General features: G+C 34.5%; 1 protein-coding gene and 1 long non-coding RNA gene across 4 annotated transcripts in view; one reads left to right on the top strand and one right to left on the bottom strand.

The window, feature by feature from the left end:
* Positions 1-22,522, bottom strand: part of FUT9 (fucosyltransferase 9) — a 165,415-nt gene that overhangs the window by 79,549 nt on the left and 63,344 nt on the right. For all 3 annotated transcript variants that reach the window (XM_033102815.1, XM_033102817.1, XM_033102816.1), the window contains exon 3: positions 3,941-4,029. The gene's annotated coding sequence lies outside the window, so the exon portion shown is untranslated. The remainder of the gene's footprint in view (positions 1-3,940; positions 4,030-22,522) is intronic.
* The window catches only part of LOC117020376 (uncharacterized), a 282,171-nt gene that overhangs the window by 214,538 nt on the left and 45,111 nt on the right, over positions 1-22,522 (top strand). The gene's annotated exons all lie outside the window — the stretch shown is intronic.

Raw genomic sequence — 22,522 nt, 5'->3', positions numbered from 1 at the left:
CACTTCTATAGTCTCCGCGTCATGAAGTCTAGGGACAGAAATTAAGTTTCACCCCCTGGGAGGTGGGTAAGATATCTACATATATTATTTGAAAATTTTCTGTAAGGAAGATTTTCCCCTTGTCTGTCATTTATCTATGTATTCATTCATTTATTTCTATCAGCATATTCATTGATATTTATTTTATGCCTTTAGTAATAATGTAATATGATCAGTATTTTGTTGCTCAAAGCATTTCCACTTTGGCCATTTCTCTTTCGGGTTGGCTCCTGGGTTCTTTTGGCATGACCCAATAATTTTTTTTTTTTGTCGCTATTTCATTTTCTGGTACAAGACGCTTCAGGCTCATCTTGTATTTTTCCTGCCCTAAATCTAGAATTAGCTGTTTTTCCTGAGGGCTCTAGTTCATTTTAAATTGGAGAATATTTAGAAAATAAATCTGGGTATGAGGTTTGCTCCTTGCTGCTGTAGTGTTACTACTCCTACCACCTTTCAGAAGGTAGAGCTAGTAAATGTTATGTATGTATACACATGTGTGCACACATATCTATCTTTATTTTTGTATCTATCTGTTTGTATACTAAGATAAAAATGAGTTCATGTTGATGTCTTCATTTCTAATCTAGCACTACAAGGTTAATTTTAGTTATTTCCTTTTGCTTATTTGTAACTTCTTTTTCTGACAATGAGAGACCTAACTTCTATTATCAACAATTTATTTACTTATGTGTTTCACCCTAGTATATATGTAAAATAATTTGTTGTCATTACCTGTACTCCTGTGAGAAAAATTATCAAATAAAGTACAAAGTCTACGTACAGTTGCTTTTTTCACTAACATTATTTTTTTTACTCTTTTTCCTGTCAAAACACTGTTTCTCAATGTCACTTAAGCTAGATCCTTTCCCTCTATGGCTTTCATGAGTTTAAGTCTTCCATTTGCAATTTGGTTAGATTCATTTGTTTTAATCTCTAGCTCATCTGGGGATATTCCAGCACCTTATTTATTTTCTTATTCTAATTTGCATACTATATAGTTCACTCTTTGCATTGTACAGTTCTATGTGTTTTGATGAGTGCACAGTCATTTGTTCGGCACCACAGTCCTATAAAGAGTTGTTCTATCACCCTCCAAATTTCTCATGCTATCACTTTGTAGTCAACTCTCCTATATCTCTAATTTCTGGCAACCACTGGTCTGCTTGCTGTCTCTATGTTTTGTTTTTTCTAAAATTTCTTACATATAGAATCACACAATATTTAGTCAGTTGGGTCTGCTTCTTTCACATAGCAAAATGCATTTAAGATTCATCCATGATATTGCATGAATCAATAACTGTTTCCTTTTTATAGTTGAGTAGTTTTCCATTGTATAGATATGCTACAGTTTGCTCACCAGTTGAAAAACATTTAGGCCATTATAAGTAAAATGCTATAAATATTCACATATAGGTTTTGTGTAAACATAAATTTTAGATTCACTTGTGTAAATACCTAAGAGTGGAATTGTAGGATCATATGGTTAAGTGTATGTTAATTTTATAAGAAACTGACACACAATTTTCCAAAATGGCAGTATCATTTTTCGTTTCCATCATCAATGAATGAGAATCCCTGTCACTCTGCATGTTCACCAGCATTTGGTATTGTCAGGTTTTTTTTTTAAAAAAATTATTCATTTTAATAGGTGTCTAATGGTACCTCCTTGAGTTTTAATTTTTCATCTTTTAATAACTAATAGTGTTAAAAATCTTCCCATACACTTATTGGCCATTCACACATTGTTTTTTTCTTTTTTTATTTTGTGACGTTCACATCTTTAACCCATTTTTAAACTGGGATATTTGTTTACTTATTATTACATTTTAACAGTTCTTAATATATTCTGCATACAAATCCTTTATCAGATATGTGACCTATAAGTCTGAAGCTTACATTTTCATTCTTTTAACAATGCCTTTCACAGAGCCATTTTAAAAAATTTTTATTTTTTTACATTTTTCTTTTGACACATTCATTGTAATGGAAAGGGGTGTGATCTGTTAATTCCTTTAGTGTACAACAGAGCATGTACACTAAACCAAACTTAAAAATACCAAAAAAAATTCAATGTGTGTCACAGCTTGGAGATTTAGACCTTATATATTTTATCCATAATTTCTCATAAACATGCAGTGCTATAAAACTGCATTTTAGTCAGAGGTGTAGGATTTGACATTTTTTTCTTATTGAAATTTTAAAGTTATATGCTCAGTTGGTGTGCTCTGATATTAGCCTGTAAAAGTCATTACGTAGCATATTTACCGCATTAGACCAACGGTCTAATTGAAAGAGTTGTCCAATATAGAAGCTCCTAGCCACATGGGACTGTAGAGTACTTGAAATGTGGCTAGTTTAAATTAAATAACATTTAATTAATTAAAATTTAAAAACTGATACTCAGTTTAGTTATTGGAAAACTTTTAAGTATATGTGGAAAAACTTGCCTTTATGAATCTATTCTTTTAAAGTGTCAGTTTTATGAAATCTAAGTACAGATCAAGTATATCCACTAGAAACTTAGTATCCAAATTGAGATGTGCTGTAAGTATACACTGGATTTCAGTTACTTAGTATGAAAACAAAAGAATATAAAATGTCTCATTAATTTGTTTTACATTGAACACATGTTACAATGACTGTATTTTGTTTGTATACGGTAAATAAAATGTATCATTAAAGCCCATTTAATGATAAGCCCCATTAAATGATAAAACTCATTAAAACCCACTGCTCTGCAACCACACGTTGTGTTTGTGTCAAAAGCCATTCAGTGTTCTGAAATGGCATGCTAATGACCTATCCACCACCACTGGCATCCTCCACAGCATGATCAGGAACACCTCATTCTCCGGCCTTTGTGGAGAAGGATCAAGGTTCACTAAGCTTCATTTCCCCATGAGAGATTTTAAATACTCACAGAATCCAGGAAGAAAAGGGCTGAGAGAATAAGGCTTGAAAAAGGTAGAGTAAGGCTTGAGATGGGTATTGTAGGTCTGGCAGGATCAGGTGCTGCTAAGGAACAGCGTCTTCTGATGCCCTCAATGTGTCATAAATTTTGGGAATAATGCTGAATAAGGAAGGGCTCCAGGCATGGCTTACTTCTGAGGAAAAAAGGGATTGGGCTGCTTCCTTTCCTTCCCACAGCTATGAGTTAGTACCTAGTGTTCAGTACTTTTTAACTCAAAAACAAAGCATAGTATCTATCCCAGCCTTTCACTTCTCTCCTTATTTTTAAACAATGTGAAATTAATAGTAAAAGATTCCATTACTGAGCAGAGAATACTTTTCTTTCTTCTTTTTATTAGCTTATTAAATAAATTATATATACACACACACATGCACAAACATGAGTATATGCACACACACACACATGTATGCACACACACACATACACACACATACATATGTATGCATAATTTAGTGCTATAGATATTATCTTGCCAAAACAACAAAAAAATTCTTCAAAAAAGATAACTACTATAGAAATAAAATCAACCTGACCTTAAATATATATTACACATTTACATATTTAAAAGGCATTTCAAGAACTTTTAATACTTTAGCATAAAATTTTGCATGTCCAATATTTAATTTTTCTTCTAGAAAACTAAAGAGTATTATAAAATCTTAAGGGTATTAAATATAATATTTATAAAAAATATAACAGCATGGGTATATTATTCCACCATGATGACAACTATATTGAGATTTGACTTTGATACAATATTAAATATTAATTTGCAGAACATCTCTTCACATAACATAACCTTCTAAAACTATCCTATATTTTGGATGAGTTTTTAGTTTATAATTGTCTGAAACAATCTAAGTTGTAAGTTCTAATTGAACACATTTCTCTCACAAGCAAGTTAGCTCGGGAAAGTAAATGTATACTTACAATATAGAGAACATATCATGGGAAGCACATAGACAGTTGTTAAGCTATTCCACTGTATTATAAAATTCTTGGATTATTGCATTCTAAACCTGTTGGAAAAGAGAGAAAAAACTCATGTTAGCTAAATGTGCTGGGTGTACTATATAGGTTGCAAAATAACCAAAAGAAAACTAAAAGAAATCACACATCTTACAAACACAGATTTTTCTATATATATTACTGTGTCCTTTGTATATATTAATTTATAATTAATTTGAATTTTTAGGAAAATGCTATTGAACCACTTAAGTCATTTGAGTATACAATAAAATACAAATTATTTAAAAAAATGAATGTTGTAATTGAAACTGTAAAGAAATGGCTGTAAGTTATCTTGTTAACTAAATATATTTCATGGTCTCTATTTTTTGTTTTCCACTTACAGAATAAATTGAGTCCATAGCACAAAGAAAAACAAAATATAAAACAAAAAATTACTAAATCATCAGGATGTTTACAATGATCTGAATTAAGAAAATAAAGACCAAATAATTAGATGATTTGTCTAAATATCTTTAATTTTCATGTTGATGTATGTCAGCTGCTGTGGTTTGAATATTTGTGCCTCCCCCATTCATATATTGCATCCTAAGGCCTAAGATAATGGTATTGGGAGGTGGGGCCTGTAAGGGGTGATTAAAACATGCGGGTGGAGCCCTCCTAAATGAAATTAGTGTCTTTATAAAGGAGGATCCAGAGAGTTCTCTCCCATCTTCCACAACGTGAGGATAGAGTAAAAAGACTTTCTATTAACCAGGAAGCCCTAACCAAACACCAAATCTGTCAGCACAATGATCCTGGGCTTGCCAGCCTCCAGAACCGTGAGAAATAAATTTCTGTTGTTTGTAAGTCACCCAGTCTGTGGTATTTGGTTATAACAGCTCAGGTGGACTAAGACGGTTACCCACATATATGATTGGGTATAAAGAAATGAAATGATTTCAAACATTATTGAATCATTCATTCTGTAATGAATTAAGATTAGATTTAATATAAAGTGGGAAAATGACCCACTGCCATTAGTTACCCCAATCAATAGCAAATTATCTTTAAAGAATAATTTAAAGTAAAATTAAAGGGCAGATTTAGTTTTCTCTTTAAGATAATGCGTCCCAAAACTGTTATATAGATATATTCCCCATCAAAACAAAAATGTCTTTTTGCTGTAGAATATATGCAATAAGTTTCTCATATTTAGTGGTTACTGAAAATGGTGGTTAGGTATCCTGTACACACACAAACACACACACACACACACACACACACACACACACATCCCTTTTTCTCACTTTATGTTTCCCAAACACCTAACTTCTTTTTTCTTCCTGAAGTTAAATTTTAAAGCAAAATTCAGCCTGATTTCTTTCTGGGTTTACACATCGCCCTGGCTTATGCTTAATAGGAAGATAATTTAATTTTCCCCCTAATTTAGTACTTTCCCCCCCTATTTATACTTCCATATTGTATTTAAACACATTTAAAGATAAACAATATATGGAAAATAGATGTAGCATTTTTGTCCTGTCTTTAAAATCTGATTTTACCTAATCTTTTCTCAAAGGTAAAACATAGTAGATGAATAACACGTCTATATTTTGTATCAGCTGTTGAATGTCTTTTAGGTTTGTGTGATTATCATTTAGTCATCACAACGATACTGGGGGGTTTTATTATCCCCATTTTACAGGGTTCTGATCATTCAAACAACTAGTCCAGTGAAGTTGGAAGGTATTTAGCTTGGGTCAATTCAGCCCTACCTTCAAAGTGTAAACCAGAAAAGTCTGCACTTCCACATATTTTCTTGGACACTGTTACATTAACAGTTAATATTAACACTGATAATTCTGCCTAGAAATCTATTCTCAATACTATTTGTGTCCCCAATTTGAAAAAGAAATGAAATATTTTATATGGTAGATAATTTTCCCTGTGGAACTGTATATATCTTATGCTTAGAGTTATTAAATGAGTAAAACTACAAACACAATTATTGCTTATAACATAAGCAATGTATTGGTTATAAATCTTAACAGAACAGATCAATATATTTTATATTATTGAAAAATGGAAAAGGGGACTTTACACCTATCTCAATTGATTCCAGATTATTATGACACTTGAGCATCTATTAATTTTTTAAAAATAATATTCTAAGCATCAAATGTCATTCTTGCTCTGTTTTACCATAATCTGATTTGATGCTTTTGAAATATTCTTTGCTGGAAAGTCAGAAAAGCAAACATTTAGAATCCTAGCCAGGATGAGAGCAAATAATGACGGCCAACAAGTGACAGAGTTCTGTTTTCTATTTGGCAAACATAGATTTGTGTAAGTGTGTATGTGTGTGCATGTGCATGCATGTGTGTGTGTGTGTGTGTGTTTCCTAAATCATGGCTATGATTTAATGGCTCAGCATGAAGCATAAATAACACTCAAGTTATAGAGTTACTGTCATATTGTTATTATTTTTGTTGATAAAGTTTTATCTGAATATAGTTACCTCTTTCTTTTTTGTATTATGTGTAGGGAAACAATCATTCTCTTCCATTAGACATTTGTGTCTAATCCAGTCAAATGACGATAACACCTTTTTCTCTTTTGATTTTCTACACACTCATCTTTCCCCTGGACCAGTCAAGGCATCCGCCCAACATGGGGTAGATTCACACAAGACATGCAGTTTCTGTCATCCATTTTGATAGACGGTTTAAAGCCATTCAGTTTTGAGAAAATGGGATTTCTAAACTCCTTTAGTTCCCTCTTGCGTATAAAGTCCAAGCTTGGTAGATTTGTCTATTATTTAGATGTTTTGCCAAGATCTTTAGTATTTGTAACTTAAGCATAAAACATTGTGATTCACTAACTGTTTTTTCCTTTGCATCATGAGGTTTATCAGAAAGCATAAGTGACTAGGTTTTCATGGAATGATGAGTTGAGAAGCACTGAGTCTACGGGAAGCAAAATGGCTCAGCTACAGAGGTTTGTGAGGGTTTCAGTTTTAACTTGGTGCCTGAAGAGGGAAGTAGCAACATATGTAAGAGCAGAGACTTTGATGGGCCTGAATGCCAAGATCCAGGGCAGAGTGAATTTTCAGGGCCATTAAGCAAAGGCAGAGCTGAGAAAAGAACTGACTGTGAGAGTTTTCAGCAGCAGAGCAGCCCACAACAACAAGACTGGGTAGTCTCCTTGAGCAGAGGCAGTCGGAGAAGGTAGGCTTCAAGAAGGAGGCCATGTTTGAGCTGAAGATAAGGACTATACATTGCAAGGAGACAGGGCACTGGGTGCAAAAGCCTTAGAGGAACAAGCATATTCAAGGAGGAGAAAACCCTACAGATTGCATCTTGACAGAAGGCATGGTGGTGGTAGTGGGGTGGGGAGTGAGGTAGACAGGCAGGCACTGGGCCAAGTCATATTGGGCTTCATAGGCCATTGTAAGGAGTTTAGACTTTATTCATGATACAACGGAAATAGGGGGGTTTTGTCTGGGTAACTGATTCAAATTTTAAAGGATCACGTCAATTGTTCTATGCATAGAAGAGAGACAAGCCTGGAAGCGGCAGCCGATCTGAAGGTTACTGCAGTAGTTGAGCTGAGCTATGACGGGGTGTAAGTTTGGTGGCAGTGACAATGAAGAGAAAATGTTTGGATTTGTGATATATTTGAATAAAGTATAAAATCCTATTCATTAATTTCACCAACAAATGCATTTTTGAGCCATCATTACAGGGTAGGTTATTTTTTCTTTTGTAAAGGGTCAATTTGAAATATAAAAATTATATAGATATTTACGTAGAATACTTTAGCTGATTTGGGTAAAATTCATAAAAGGGGAAAATATAGAGACATACTTATCTTTTCTAATTGTTTTTAATTATTGCTAAAACAATTGAATAAAGACAATATAAATGATTAAGAAAAACACTATTTGATATTTATAAATGAAAGGAAAAGGAAATAAACACATGGAGCATTACTTATAAAGAAGGAAACTTTATAGGACTCTGAACGATATTGGTAGAAACATCTCTGATATATTAAAAACTGAATTCCATTAGCAAGAGCAAGTTTCTTAATTCAATTTACCAGATTTGATTAAAGGACACTGGATTTTGAACAAATAAAGACAATTGCTTTACGCAGTTTATAGTAATAAATGAGATTTGCTTCCAGGAGAAGTCATCGAGCTAATTCCTGTGGCTGTACTTTAAACAGAATTTTATGACTTCAGAATTACTACAGTGGGTCCTTAAGCCTTCTTTATCAACATACATTTTCCTCAATGTGCTCTATATAACATGTTCTAGGTGCTGTGGCTAAAAGGGGGACTAAAACACTCTCCTGCCCTTGAAGCGTTCACAGTCCAGAAAAGGAAGACAAGAAAGAGAAATGAAGAAATTTGTACAAAATGTCTGGCTAGGGGCACAAATATAGCAGCATTCAATTTTGCGGGGCTGAAACTTAATAGAAAATAGGTTGTGTAAGGAGAATGTTGAATGATGACTAGGCAGTGCAGTATGAGCAAAGATAAGGAGGACAGAGATAAAACAGTTTGGGACTAAAAAGTAATCTGGCTTTAGTGGAGCAAAGAGTTGTGCAGTGTGATGAAGCGAGTGCAGGAAGCAGAAGAGGTTAGCAGGGGCTGGTCAGTGGCGGGCCCTCTGGTCATGCAGAGAGCTTCAACATCATTAACACTCATAATAAAACCACCTAAGAAGGAAGGAGTGCTCACTGCATTCTAGCCAGGATTTCAAGGTTGTATATGCACATTCTCATTCAATCCTATCAATAAGCCTATGAGATATTATTTCAGTTGTAGACAAAAGGAATATGAAGCACTGACAGCTGAAGCAATTTGTCCAAGGTCATGCAGCTTGTAAATGGTGCAGCTAAACTAGAACCCAGACAGACTGATTCCAGAGCTCCGCTCTTGGCCCCACAGGTCTGCCTCGTGCAATCGACATGGGATGATGTTGCCGTAAGGGATTTCTTTTGCATAATGCAGGTGAAAAAGGAGTAATATTTTTCTCACAGTACAAAATGCTAATTTGCTCTTTATATCAGGTAAGAATAAGTACCCTGAAACTAAGAACACAAAGCCAAGTGAGGAACAAAGGGGACAGGAAGAGGAAACAATGTGCTCCTTGGTTATTTTCATCGCCTGGATTATTTCATGGATTGGGCTTTCCTCCTCTTTTATTTCTCCTTATGTGGCTGGCTTGGTTGATTTGTCCTGACCCTATTCTTACGGGCATATGATGCAGATCCCTGTGAACTGCAAAGAACAAGGTTGGGGCTGATGAAAAGAGCTAGTTCTGACTATTAGGTTGGTGCAAAAGCAATTGTGGTTTTGCAATTATTTTAACCTTTTAAACCGAAATTACTTCTGCACCAACCTAATAGACTCTTCTACTTGCTCAGTTGCTATAGGAGAAAGAGGATTAGTAGCACTTAGAACCATTAACAAACATCAATATCTTGAGGACTTTTAATATGCTTATGCTTGGGATACAGGTTATTAACTGTTATAATAGAAGGTGCTTGAAATTGATTCGTCCATAATTGTACAAATATTTTATCCGTAGAAATACTTTTCCATACACGTTTTTTGAGGGAGGGAGGGTTGCTTGGTTCTCTCAAAACCTCAGGGCAAACTATTGAGCTTCTCCCACCTGGGGCTTAAAGCAGTACTGGAAACCTCATTTGTACATTTTTTCCTGGAGCATCCAATTTGTTCAAAGATTTGGGGGAAATAAATTTATTCTAAAATAGAAATATGCCATAAATGAAATGCAGAACATACATATATTTTTAAACACTTATTTATTTAACCAAACACGTATTGTCTCTCTACTATGAGAGGTGCTGTTTTGGTTATTGGAATTAAAATGATTATTCCCACATATTTAAAGTTATCATATTGTGGTTAGTGAGAAAATGACTTACATGTTTTAACATGTGTGTGGGGAATCTTTTTCCCCAGTTTTATTGGGAAATAATTGACATATGTCATTGTCTAAGTTTAAAGAATACAGCATGGTGGTTTGATTTACATGTATTATGAAATGATTACCACAATAAGTTCACCTATCATCCATCATCTCGTATATATACAATAAAAAGAAAAGAAGCAAATAGAAAGGAAATCTCCTTGTGATGAGAACTCTTAGAATTTACACTCTTAACAACTTTTCTATATACCATACAGCAATGTTAACTATCGTCATCATGTTGTACATTACATTCCTAGTATTTGTTTATCTTGTAACTGAAACTTTACACTTTTGGAGCACTTTTCTCCAATTACCTCTCCCCGAGCCCTCCACCTCTGGTAACCATAAATCTGATCTCTTTGCCTATGAGTTGTTTTCTTTTTTTTTAGATTGAAGGCATAATGCCTTCAAGTTTCATCCATGTTGTTGGAAATGTAATAAGATTTCCTCATTTTTTGTGACTGAATAATATACCAATATGTATATATACCACAACTTCTTTATCCATTCATCCACCAGTGGACACTTAGGTTGTTTCTATGCCTTGGCTATTGTAAATAATGCTGCTATGAACATGGGGATGCAGATATCTCGACTATTTCTTTTGCAGAAAATTTGTTGTTAGTGTATAGAAATGCTGCTGATTTTTGTATATTAATTTTGTATCCTGCAAATTTACTGAATTAGTTTTTTAGATCAAACAAGTTTTTTGATTGTGTCTTTAGTAATTTCTTTACATGAAATCATGCCATCTATAAATAAAGACCATTTTACTTCTTTCTTTCCAATTCTGATGTCTTTTTTTTTCCTTGCCTCACTGCTCTATGTAGGATTTCCAGTACTATGTTAAATGGGCATAATGAGAGTGGGCACCCTTATCTTGTTCCTGACCTTAGAGCTTTCAACCTCTGAACACTTAATATGATGTTAGCTGTGGGCATGTCACATGTGACCTTTACTATGTTCAGATATTTACTTTCTATACCTAATTTGTTAAAAGTTTTTGTCCTAAATGGTTGTTGAATATTGTCAAATGCTTTTTTCTGCATCTATTGAGATGATTATATGATTCTTTTCTTTCATTTTGTTAATGTGGTGTATCACATTGACTGCTTTGATGCACAGTTGAACCAGCCTTGCATCCCAGAGAAAAATCCTACTTGATCATGGTGAATGATTCTTTTAATGTGCTGCTGAATTCAGTTTGCCAGTATTGTATTGTATCTACATTCATCAGGGATATTGGCCTGCAGTTTTCTTTTTCAACAGAAAATATTCCTGTTTTGCTATCAGGATAATTGTAGCCTTTTAAAATGGGTTTCAGAATGTTCCCTTCTCTTTGATTTTTTTTTTTGGGGGGGTGAAGTGGGGGAAAGAGTTTGAGAATGATTGGTTTTAATGCTTCTTTTAATATTCAGTAAAATTCACCAGGAAGCCATCTGGTCCTAGGCTTTCCTTCATTAGGAGATTTTAGATTACTGATTAAATCTCTTTACTAGTAAGTGGTTTATTCAGATTTTCTATTTGTATGAGGACTCTTTTTATGGAATTCCATTTGAGTATTTTTGCCTTCAGAAGCTGGAGAAAATACATCATGATCGTTTTGGTTTCAACATGGAATTAGCAAACTGCACTAAAGGGCCAGGTGGTAAATATTTTAGGCATTGCCAGACGAGAGGTAAAGTCAAGGCTGTTCTATAGATACTCATCTATTACACAATTTATGGCACAACTCCTCAATTCTGCTTTTGTAGTGTGAAAGCAGATATTAAAAAAAAAAAAGTGGCTATGGCTGTGTTCCAGTAAACCCTTATTTACATAATCTAGCAGCAGATCAGGTTTAGCCCATGGACCATAGTTTGCCACTTTCTGGTTTAGACAATATGAATCTTTTTTTTTTTTTCATTTCACTGAAATATGGGTCTAAAAATGGTTTGATTTCTTTTCCATCTTTAAATTGAATCAATAAAATATAAGCATTCCATCTCCTCATTTCTCTAGCTTTGAGGTGGTCTTGGTGTGATTAATTCAATAAACAATAAGCCCTGACTTATGATGTGACAGGCCTGGGAGGGACAGGCCAGCCGGTAGCTAGGGGCCATGTGAGAGATAGGATGAGCATTGGGCTGAGCTCCAGTGGCTGTTCCCAAGAAGCAAGTGCACTTCTTGCTTGTTCAGATGATGTTTTGATTTCTGATCCTACTTGTTAAACCCTCCCTGGAAGAAGAATCTGAAAATGGAAGATAGAAAGTAAAGTCAAGATAAAGATTGTGTGATACTTATATCCATCCTCAGTCATACTCATCCAGAGGCAGATGCCTGACTGGGACCAAAATGGGAGACAGGCCAGGGATAGATGGTTGGTGACACTGTTTCTTTTCCTTTTTGTCTATGACAATAACGACTAAAAAATCGGACACTTGCCTTGTTAAGCACCTGTTTTAAGAGTGTTCCATGAGACTGAACCAGATAGACAGAATAAGGGAGGGTTTTTGATAAGCTATTGCTGTCCTTCAAACAACGCCCTCCCTGTCCCATTCTTCTGACAAAATTGAAGAAAGCACTGAGAAGACAGAAGGAAGGGAGGGAAGGAGATAAGGAGAAAGGGAGACAAGGAGAGAGGAGAGAGGGAGGAAGCGAAGGGAAGTCTGTGACTGTTTCTCTTGGGCTGGAAGTATGTTCATGCTGCCTACCATCTTTGGCCAGACTCTCAGAACTCTGAGGGAAGAAGAAGTGGATCAGCCTTTCTCTCTTCTTCTGTCCCTTGAATGACTTCCTCTGGGAAGAATTTGACAGTCACTGAACAGTTTCTCCCAGTGTACTGTAGAGGCTAGCGATTGATTACCAGTTTTGAAAAGGTTAAGATCCACTGGACTACCCTCTTTAATATTGAGTTCTCAAACATTAATAAGCATAAAACTCACCTGGATAGCTTATTAAAAGCAGTTTCATGAACTGGGATTTCCAAGGGATGCAGAGGAATAGGTGTGGGGCAGGGTTCATAATTCCCATATATGACAAGGCCCTTTCTCTCCCAGCGGAATTTATTGCTGGGAACAATACTGTGAAATACCACAGCTAGTTAAGTTCCAGAATGTTCAAAACAGTTGAAGAAAAGGGACTATTAAATCTCATATGATTATTTAAATAACTATTAATTTTTTTGTCAATTAGTTGCATGAAAAATAAATGTCTTGCTATAAATTTTAATTATAAAACTTAAGCTGTAGCTTTGTAATTCAGACCAAAGTCTCTTGGGAAATCAATAATCAAAATAATGAAATTTAGCATAGTAATTTTTTTTTTATAATCAGCAAAGAAGAAATGCTAATCAAAAATGTAAATGGATATTTTGTACTATGGCAACTTAATTGTGAGTCATGTATTTCTTCTTTTCTAAAGCTACATTTAAACTGATGAAAGATTTTTAAAAATCAAAATTTCTTATTAAATTCTCATCCTCAAATAATGTTCAGCTGAAATTTTTGCATTAAATACAATGGTTTGCATTGTGTGTTATAGCGTGTGTTTTACGAATAAACAAAGTTATTTTTAAAAAATGAAATACATTATATCGTTCAGAATCTAGGACGATATTACAAAAAGCTTTACTCTGACTCATTGCATAAAAAGAAAAGCATTTTGTTTTAAAATACATTCATCCCCTTTTGAATCATTTTAAAACTTGAACTTCAGGATTTTAAGGGCCTAAATAAAGGTAGCACATTCTTCTGTCCTTATCCCACTTACAAGTGAGTGCTCCACGATTGTGAACAGATATTTACTCTACTAAGAAAGCACAAAAGAACTTAGATGACCTGATTTACACTTTGCAAAACTCTCTTACTTTGGTCCTATCCTTTCTTTTCATTCACACTTAGGAAGTATTTTGGAAGAAAGGAAATCCATGTCTACCAAAACCATTTACATTGTATAGTTTTCTGTTGTCAAAGGTTTGCATGAATGTCCTTCAAATTTTTCACATACAGATTCTGTATGGGAGATATGCTGATCTAACTCCACATTAACGTGGGAAAATTAAAATGAAATATAAAGCCATTATTTATATAATTGGATCTAAAGAAAATATTTAAATGTTTACCATAAAACTGAAACACTACTAAAAGAAAAAGAAATAAGGAACACAACCTAAGTTTTCTGCGTTAACTACATCCTCTTCATTTTACAGCTGATCTGATCCACTCTGGTGAAGGGGTAGAGAGGTGGACCCGCAGACTTGGGTTTGCTAAAAGTGAGGAGCTGGAAGCTCTGAAAAGCAAGCAGGGACCAAGAATGCTCTGATCCCAACCACTCTCTTCATTATTATACATTTGTGTTACAAAGTCCCTTAAAAATACAAATGAACCCTAAAACTAGATTGACTTTGATATGAGTTGATTTAATCAGATGGATCTGGTAGTCCTTCTAAACGCCCCACTGAGTTTCTCATCTCCACCCCCCCATAGGAGACTGACTTGGATTCCCAAAAAGATTTGGTGAAGTTTTAACCCCCAGTGTCTGTGAATGAGAACTTCTTTGGAAATAAAGTCTTTGCAGATGTAATGAAATTAAGATGAGGTCACACTAGATTAAGATGGGCCCGAAACCCAGTGACTGCTGTTTTTAAAAGAGAGAAAAATTTGGAGACATAGACACACACAAGGAAGAAGGTGATGTGAGGCCAGATACAGAAACTTGGAGTTTTGCTGGCACAAAGCAAGGAACATCAAGGATTGCTGGCAACCAGCAGAAGCTCGAAAGGCAGGAAAGGATTCTTCCTGGAGCCTCGGGAGGAAGTCTGGCTCTGCCAATATTTCGCTTTTGGATTTTTAATCTCCAGAATTTTGACAGAATAAATTTCTGTTGTTTTAAGCAACCCAGCTTGTAGTATGTGTTACGGCAGCCCTAGGAAATTAACACATCCTCAAAGGTTTAATTTGGATTTGGGTAAGGATAGTTAGGGTAATGGTGGGATGCGATAGTGATGAGTTCTTGAATAACAAGAAGGCATAAAAATTCTATTCACAATATATATTGGTCCTGACTAAACGTAAAATTCTTATTTATTGTTTGTTTGTTTGTTTGTTTATTATAATGTGCATGATAACATTTCTATGTTCACTGGGCTCTTTCCTTAGCCTCCGTTCAAGTGTTTAAGCCATTCTTTGTTTACTAGCTCAGCTAATGTTGCAGGACTGAAAGCCTATGTTTCTCCTCCTCCTGACTGTTATTTTCCAGAAGCCCAGGGCCTTAGAGGAGTAAGAGGGAATCTAGATCCTGACTACCACTCTCTTAACCTTGTTCCTTTTGTTCTGGTCACTCCAGCCTTTTGTCTGTTCCTCAAAGTGCTTTCCTATCTCAGTATGTGATGTCTATTGACTTTCATGGCACGTCACTTATTCTACTGTAGGTCAATGCGTGGGAGGGATTTGAGCTTAAACTATTATCTCTGGTGTAATGTGAAGATGTTTTCCTTTCAAATTCCATATACTGAGGGAATACACAGTTAATTATTATACGCTGTTTGATGTGATATGAAACCTAACTACATCTATAGTTTAAGATTAACAGTTTTGGACTTCAAATTCAGTGAGTCATATGTAATTATAAGCCAAGTTATAAATTTAAGGCTGCTAACACACAAATCTAAGTTAAATATGGCTATATTATAGCAAAGTGTGTCTCAAAAGCAGACTTATGGCCCATCTAGGGAAGCTCTAAAAGAAAAAAAATTACAACGCTTCTTAAAGTGAAGCACCTGACCACAAAGATCTTATTGGTTAAAAATAACCGAAAGCAATACTAGGTCTTAAAATTTGCATTAAAGAAAAAAGAAGGAAGCATCAGGAAATTATTCCAGCAAGAAGTACAACATCGCATCAGTATGTTCTGTTTAATGGATGGTTATGACCTAATAGTAATGTTTTTTAAAAACACCTTTAAAAAGGTGAATTTAGTGGATTTTTTTAACTTTTATTTATTTTAAGTGTGTTTTTCTAAGACCCATCAGCTCCAAGTCAAGTTGTTTCCATCTAGTTGTGGAGTGCACAGCTCACAGTGGCCCATGTGGGGAATCGAACTGGCAACCTTGTTGTTAAGAGCACTGTGCTCTAACCAACTGAGCTAACCAGCTGCCCCTAGTGCATTATTATATGTAAAATTTCTGATATGTAGTTCTTACTTTGTCATTCTAATGAAATGGTTGTGATATATGTCATCCTTTGAAAATACACTGATCATTAGCATACATCATTTTCAAAAAATAAACAATGATCCTGGCAAGAACATCATTACCTACTTATAAATAAAGATGTAATATTAGAAAGCTTTTATCTGCATATAATTGACATAATATGTCATGGAAGTTTCATTGTATTTTACTAAAATACTTACAAATTATCTTTTGAGGTTTTACATACACATTCACACACACAATATAAAATGCACTGAAGTAACTATTAATTACTCAAATATATCTTGATATACTTGCTTTTTATTCATCATAGGTTAAAAAGATAAGAGTTCCTGGTGACATTGACCAGGTAGAAAAGGAGAATGTGTAAGAATAAAGACTGCTCCTCTTCTCCCCTAGTTGAGGAGAGAAATTGTGATCTTAATGGAATGATTGGACATGTAATAAAATGTACATTTTTATGTTTTAAAACCTTTTTCCTTTATTATGTTTTCCTTTCAGAATTATTCTTGAAGATTTTTCATAAAACAAGACACACATATATATGTATGAACTAAAAAGATTGTTATATATTTATAAATTAATTTACTTATATACATTAATAAATTTATAATTTTTCAGAATTATGAACACAGGGTAAAGACTGAAGTGGTAACTAGATTATTAGATATGAAATATTTAGTTATGTTAAGCAGTCACATTTGGTTACAATTATCAGCAATAGTGCTGAGTAGACACGCCAGTAGCCATCTCCTTTTACTTCCACTTCCATCCAAACACCAAATCCTAATTCTACCTTTCGGTAAATCTTTCTTCTCCTTTAAATCCCACTTCCATTGCCACAACCAAGAGCCTCTTCATTTACATTAGGGCAATTACAGTTTTTACACCTTCTGTGTTGTCTTTGATAATAACTTTCTAAAATACAGACACTCCGGTTTAACTCAAGCCATTCTATACTTCAAAATTGTTTGGTAGTTCCTCACTCACTGCCTGGAGGCTAAAGCTCAAACAGCTTAACATGGAAAGGAAGGTCTTCAAATCTTAACCCCCATCTTAATTTCTAGGCTTATCTATCCTCACTCCTCACCATACCCCAGTCACACAAAGCTGTAATCCATTTTCCAATTATTTTATATTTTTAGATATTTCTAGAGCTCAGGCCAATATTTTTGCTTTGGTTTAGAATCTTCTCTAAAACTTGTGAAACTGTGCTAATATGCTATTGCACAACTCAAATCTTTCCACTTTATAAACTTTCATCACTGAATCTTCTGTATTCCCACAGTATTATTTCATATTGTTATCAAAGTATTTCCCTTACTTTACCTTGTACTATAATGGGTGAGTTGTCGGTATTCTGTTTTCCCATTACATTATGATTTTTTAGAGCATTAACTGTATTATTTATGTTGTATTCTCGGAGCCTAGAAAAGCATCTTAAACATAGTATTTGCATATATATCTATATAAATATATAAATATATATTTATATATAATATATAAATATGTTATATATTAATATATATTTGCATATACATTTATATGTAAATATAAATATATATATATATATATATATATTTTTTCCCCTAATTCAAGATAATAAGTGTTTTGCAGACGTTTTATAAGAAGGTAAGAAATGGAAAACATGCTCAACCTCTAATGTGCCCATTGCTATTAAAACACTCTTCTGATTATTCTTGGATGTGTTATTTTCCGTGTAAATGTAAATGAATAAGATGACTAAAAAGAAAAACACGTTTCCCCCTTCAGTATTGGATTACAAATAATTGAATCAATTTTCAACCAACTTTAGTATTTGAAGAATGAACTAACAAAAACAGAGGATTTATTGGTATTCCATTGACCTTTCTGTTGCAGATTGCATAAAAATCTCAAGGGCTAGCTTAGAGTTCAATTAATAAAGATTTTACATAAGGTAGAAGGTCATTTTGTTCTCATTGAGTTTTTCAGTCTTTAGTAGATACTAATTATCCAACCTGTGTGTAGAAATACTAGATATTTCATCTGTGAGTATCTCTTTGTATGAATTGGCTTTGGAAAAAAGTGGATCTGTATCTGGCTATCAAAAGGCAGGCATAAAAATGTGTAAACGATCTTTTTAAAATGCAGCCTGTAGAAAACACTCTATCATTCTCTTTGGCAGTTTAAACATGAAAAATAATTTACTGTAAGAAGCATACATTCTTAAATGACTGACAAACAGTATAGGGAAAATACCAACTAATTCTCTACAGCTAGAGTTTTCTTTTTACAGCATAAATCTTTATGTTGTAAGAAACTTCTTTCCCTTTCCATTTCCTACAGGATAAGTTCCAAATTCTGTGATATGGCCATACATGGCCTTTCAAACTCTAACCACATCCTACTTTACCAACCACACCTTCCATTAGCCGCCCAGCCTATGTCTTCCCTAAAATCTGAGTCAATCCTCATTTCACAATTATCCCGTATATTTTGAATCTCTATCCTTTGTACAAATTATTATTCCTCTTTCCACCTATTCTTGACCTACAACATCCTGTAAGGCCCAGCTCAAATACTGTTTCTACTGTAAAGCCCAGCTTGGTTCCCTATATTCTCCCTGGTATGTATTTCTATCACAGCATGTATCACAAGAAACTTAATTTTCTATGCCCTGACTGCAACAGAAGATGTTTTTTCCAGGGCCAGAACTATATTCTATTAATTATTGTTCATTTGTTTCTTAATTATTATGGTACAGGTTAGCTAGTATGCTGTTAGGCAGACAGGAAGGTCCCTGGTGGGATAAACAAAAGGTAGCCATATCCTGAAACTCCAGGTTCTGAAATGGCTCCTTCACCCCAGGACAAAGATATAAGAATATACCTTCAGGTTAATACATTATCTCATAAATCCTTTTTTGCCGGACAAATGGAGCAGATCTGACAGATAGGAATGGACTATTTTGCTAATCCCTTTAGCATTGGGCAACAGAACAAACCTGATAGACAAATTCCATTAGAAGGCGCCAGCTCCCCTTCCCCAAATGGGCCAGGGAAGGTATAAAAGGAAGAGCTTTTGCCTCAGTCAGGGGCCATCCCATTTGGGAATCTCCTCCCACTTGGGAGCTGTATTTCTTTGCTTTTTAATAAACTATCCTCTTTCACAACTCCTCGCCTCTCCTTGGTCCGTGCCTCCATTCTTCGGTTTCATGAGACATGATCCCTAAAATATCTCCTACATCAATTATATTTCCCATTCCTTATATGGTCATCATGAACAGTAGGGAGACAAAAAGTTTAATGAATTGAAAAAAAAAAAGGAGGTATAAAATAATGTAATTTTATTCTCCATATACAGGAATAAATGTATTAGTATCAGGCAAGGAACAGAAAGTTCAATGTAAATTTTATGTACCAGAGTACATAAATATTCAGGGATTTTGTGATTTTGTATTTTATAGTTTTCATATGATTTTGAAGGAGGTACTCCAAGTATTAAGTCTATAAATGGAAGCATTGGCAACTGTGAAGTGTTAATGAGATACTGTTTCTGACATTTTAATAAAAAACACAAAGGGTGGAATATAAAAGGAAGAAAACAGAAATAACTGCAATAGCATGTACAGTTTTAGCTTCAAAAGGATGAAATTATCTTTCTGTAATAACACCAAGTCACACATTCCATATGTGCATGAATTTAAAATACTAAGAATGTTTTAAGTGAGGCACAAAGAGATGAACTGGCTTGTCTATTCCCACGAATTGTTTTCTTCAGTGATTTGCATCCTAAAATAAGTCCAGAGAAAACAGCAAACTTATACTCCACATCTTAAGGTAACAAATGAGAATCTCACCATTATTTACTCGTCGGTTTGAAAAATATTTATTGAATAACTGCTACACACAAGGTTCTGAGAATGTAGAGGTACAGGAACCACAAACTCATTCTTCAAGGCCATCACAATACATAGGCGACAAATACAAACAGAAATTTGGTATATTGGGGTAAGGACTATGACAGAGACTCGTGCAAAATTTCATGGGAACACCAAGGAGGTTAAGTACAACTGAGTCTCAGGGAAAGGTTTCACAGATGATATGATCTGTCATCTGAGTCACTTGGGTTTCAAAAAAGCATTTAAAATAATTCCTGATATATCTGTGGTTAAGATGAATATAGATGAATAGGCTTTCCAAGTAGTTTGCTGAAACTTTAGCTGATAAACCTTTCCTACTAAATAATATTGGTTAGTTAATGGATCAATGTCAAACTGCAAGACGCCTCTGGTGTCTAGTAGACCTTTCTTTATATAATTTTTAATCAATTATTTGATGACATGATATTGTTTAGGATGTATTTAATAAATTTGGGGAAATTCAAAATGGGGAGCTCAAGCTACTATGTTATGTAAATTGTAACGAATTTCACAGACTAGAACGGTGAGTTGAAACTGACAATGGAATTAAATAGTAATAATATAGAGTTAAGTTTAAAAGTTTGCTGAGGAAGTAGAGAAATGGAAGAACTTAGATTAATTGTCTTTCAAGTGAAAAAGACCTAGTTTTAGGTAAATGAAGAAACACTATGGATCATGGGTGATAACCAAGTTATCTGGAAATTTGAACTTTAAGAATTATATATTAGCATGGTTATGGTAATAAATGGTAAGATTCTGGATAAGTTGAAGGCAGAGCAATCTAGATTTGATGGATGGACGGGTGGTCTGAGAGAAAGATGGGAGTCAAGGATGCCTCCAAGAATTTTGGCCTTAGGAAGAGGATGCAGGTGCCATTTACTGAGTTCACCTTGGCTTAAGGGTGATTAGATTTTCCATTTTATGTATAATAAATTTGATATGTATACTAGACTTCCATGTGCAGACATTGTGTAGGTAGTTGAATATATGATTCACAAATTCTTGGCAGAAGTACAGGCTAGATGCATTTTATAAGTCATTAGAGTATAGATAATAATACCAGCAAACATGTATAGCGCCAGGCATTATTCTAAGCACTCTTACAAGTATTAACTCATTTAATGCTCCAAAAATTCTTTGGCATAGGTAATGTTATAACCCCAGTTTTTACAGGTGAGGTACCTGAGGTGCAATAGTATAGATCATTAGTCTAAAGTTACACATGTAACAAAGTAGTTGAGCTGAGATTCTGAGTCAGACAGCCTAGCCCAAAGGTCTATGCTCTTAGCTAGTGCTCGATGTAAAACTTGATAAAATCACCAATGGAATGACTGTAAAATGTCATGGCAGTCCAACATTTACAGGCTTAGAGATGAGAAGAATCAGCAAAGTAGACCACAAAGGAGTTGCCAGCGTTGTACAAGAAAAAAATAGAAATGTACAGTGTTCTTGAAGAAAAGAGAAAAAAGGCTTGAATTTGAACAGAGGGATCAAGTTTGTCAAATGTTGCTGATAATTCAAGTAAAACGAGGACGGTTGCGATACCAGATTAATGTAGCAGTTATTGGTATACTAAACAAAAACAACTACAGCAAATGGGGCAAGCCTGGCTAGGTTATGTCGGAAGAAGAAAGGAAGGAGGGCAATCAGAGTCAGGTAGGATAGACATCTCTAGAGGAATTTTCTGTAAGGTTGATCAGAAAAGTGATATGTGAGCTGGAAGGAGATGAAAGGGATAATAAATAATTGTTGTGATGTGCTGAGCCAGGTCTAAACATAGCAAACATTCATCAAAGGTGATTCATCATTAATACGGTAATCTCCCCTTATCTGCGGCGATAAATTCCAAGACACCCAGAGGATGCCTGAAACTGTAAATAGTATTAAACCCTATATGTCTTTTCCTATACATACACACCTATGATAAAGCTTTATCCATTAGTCACAGTCAGAGATTAATAACAACTAATAATAAAATAGAACAATTGTAGTATACTGTAATCAAAGTGATGTGAATGTGGGGTCTCTCTCTCTCTCTCTCTCTCTCTCTCTCTCTCTCTCCCTCTCAATATATCTTATTTTACTGTCCTCACCCTTCTTGTGATGATGTGAGATGATACAATGTCTATGTGATGAGATGAAGTGAGGTATTCAGAACATTGTACAATTTAAAACAAGGATTGGTTATTTCTGGAATTTTTCCATTTAACATTTTCAGACTATAGATGACCACGTGTAACTGAAACTGTGAAAGGTGAAATCACAGATCAGGGGGAACTACTGGATAATTATTTTTACTTTATAACATTTAGTGCTTACTCTGCATGTGTGTCTGTGTGTGGGTGAGTGGGTGGAGTGTACGTGTGTGTATCTGTGCGTGCACACATACCTATATGTTGGTGAAGGGTTAACGTAAGACATCAAACACGATCTGACTTTTGAACTGATGTATACAT

The sequence above is a fragment of the Rhinolophus ferrumequinum genome, chromosome 3 (genome assembly GCF_004115265.2).
Source record: "Rhinolophus ferrumequinum isolate MPI-CBG mRhiFer1 chromosome 3, mRhiFer1_v1.p, whole genome shotgun sequence".
Lineage (NCBI taxonomy): Eukaryota > Metazoa > Chordata > Mammalia > Chiroptera > Rhinolophidae > Rhinolophus > Rhinolophus ferrumequinum.
Note: the sequence above shows the minus strand (reverse complement) of the source record. Positions and strands in the feature narration are given on the sequence as shown.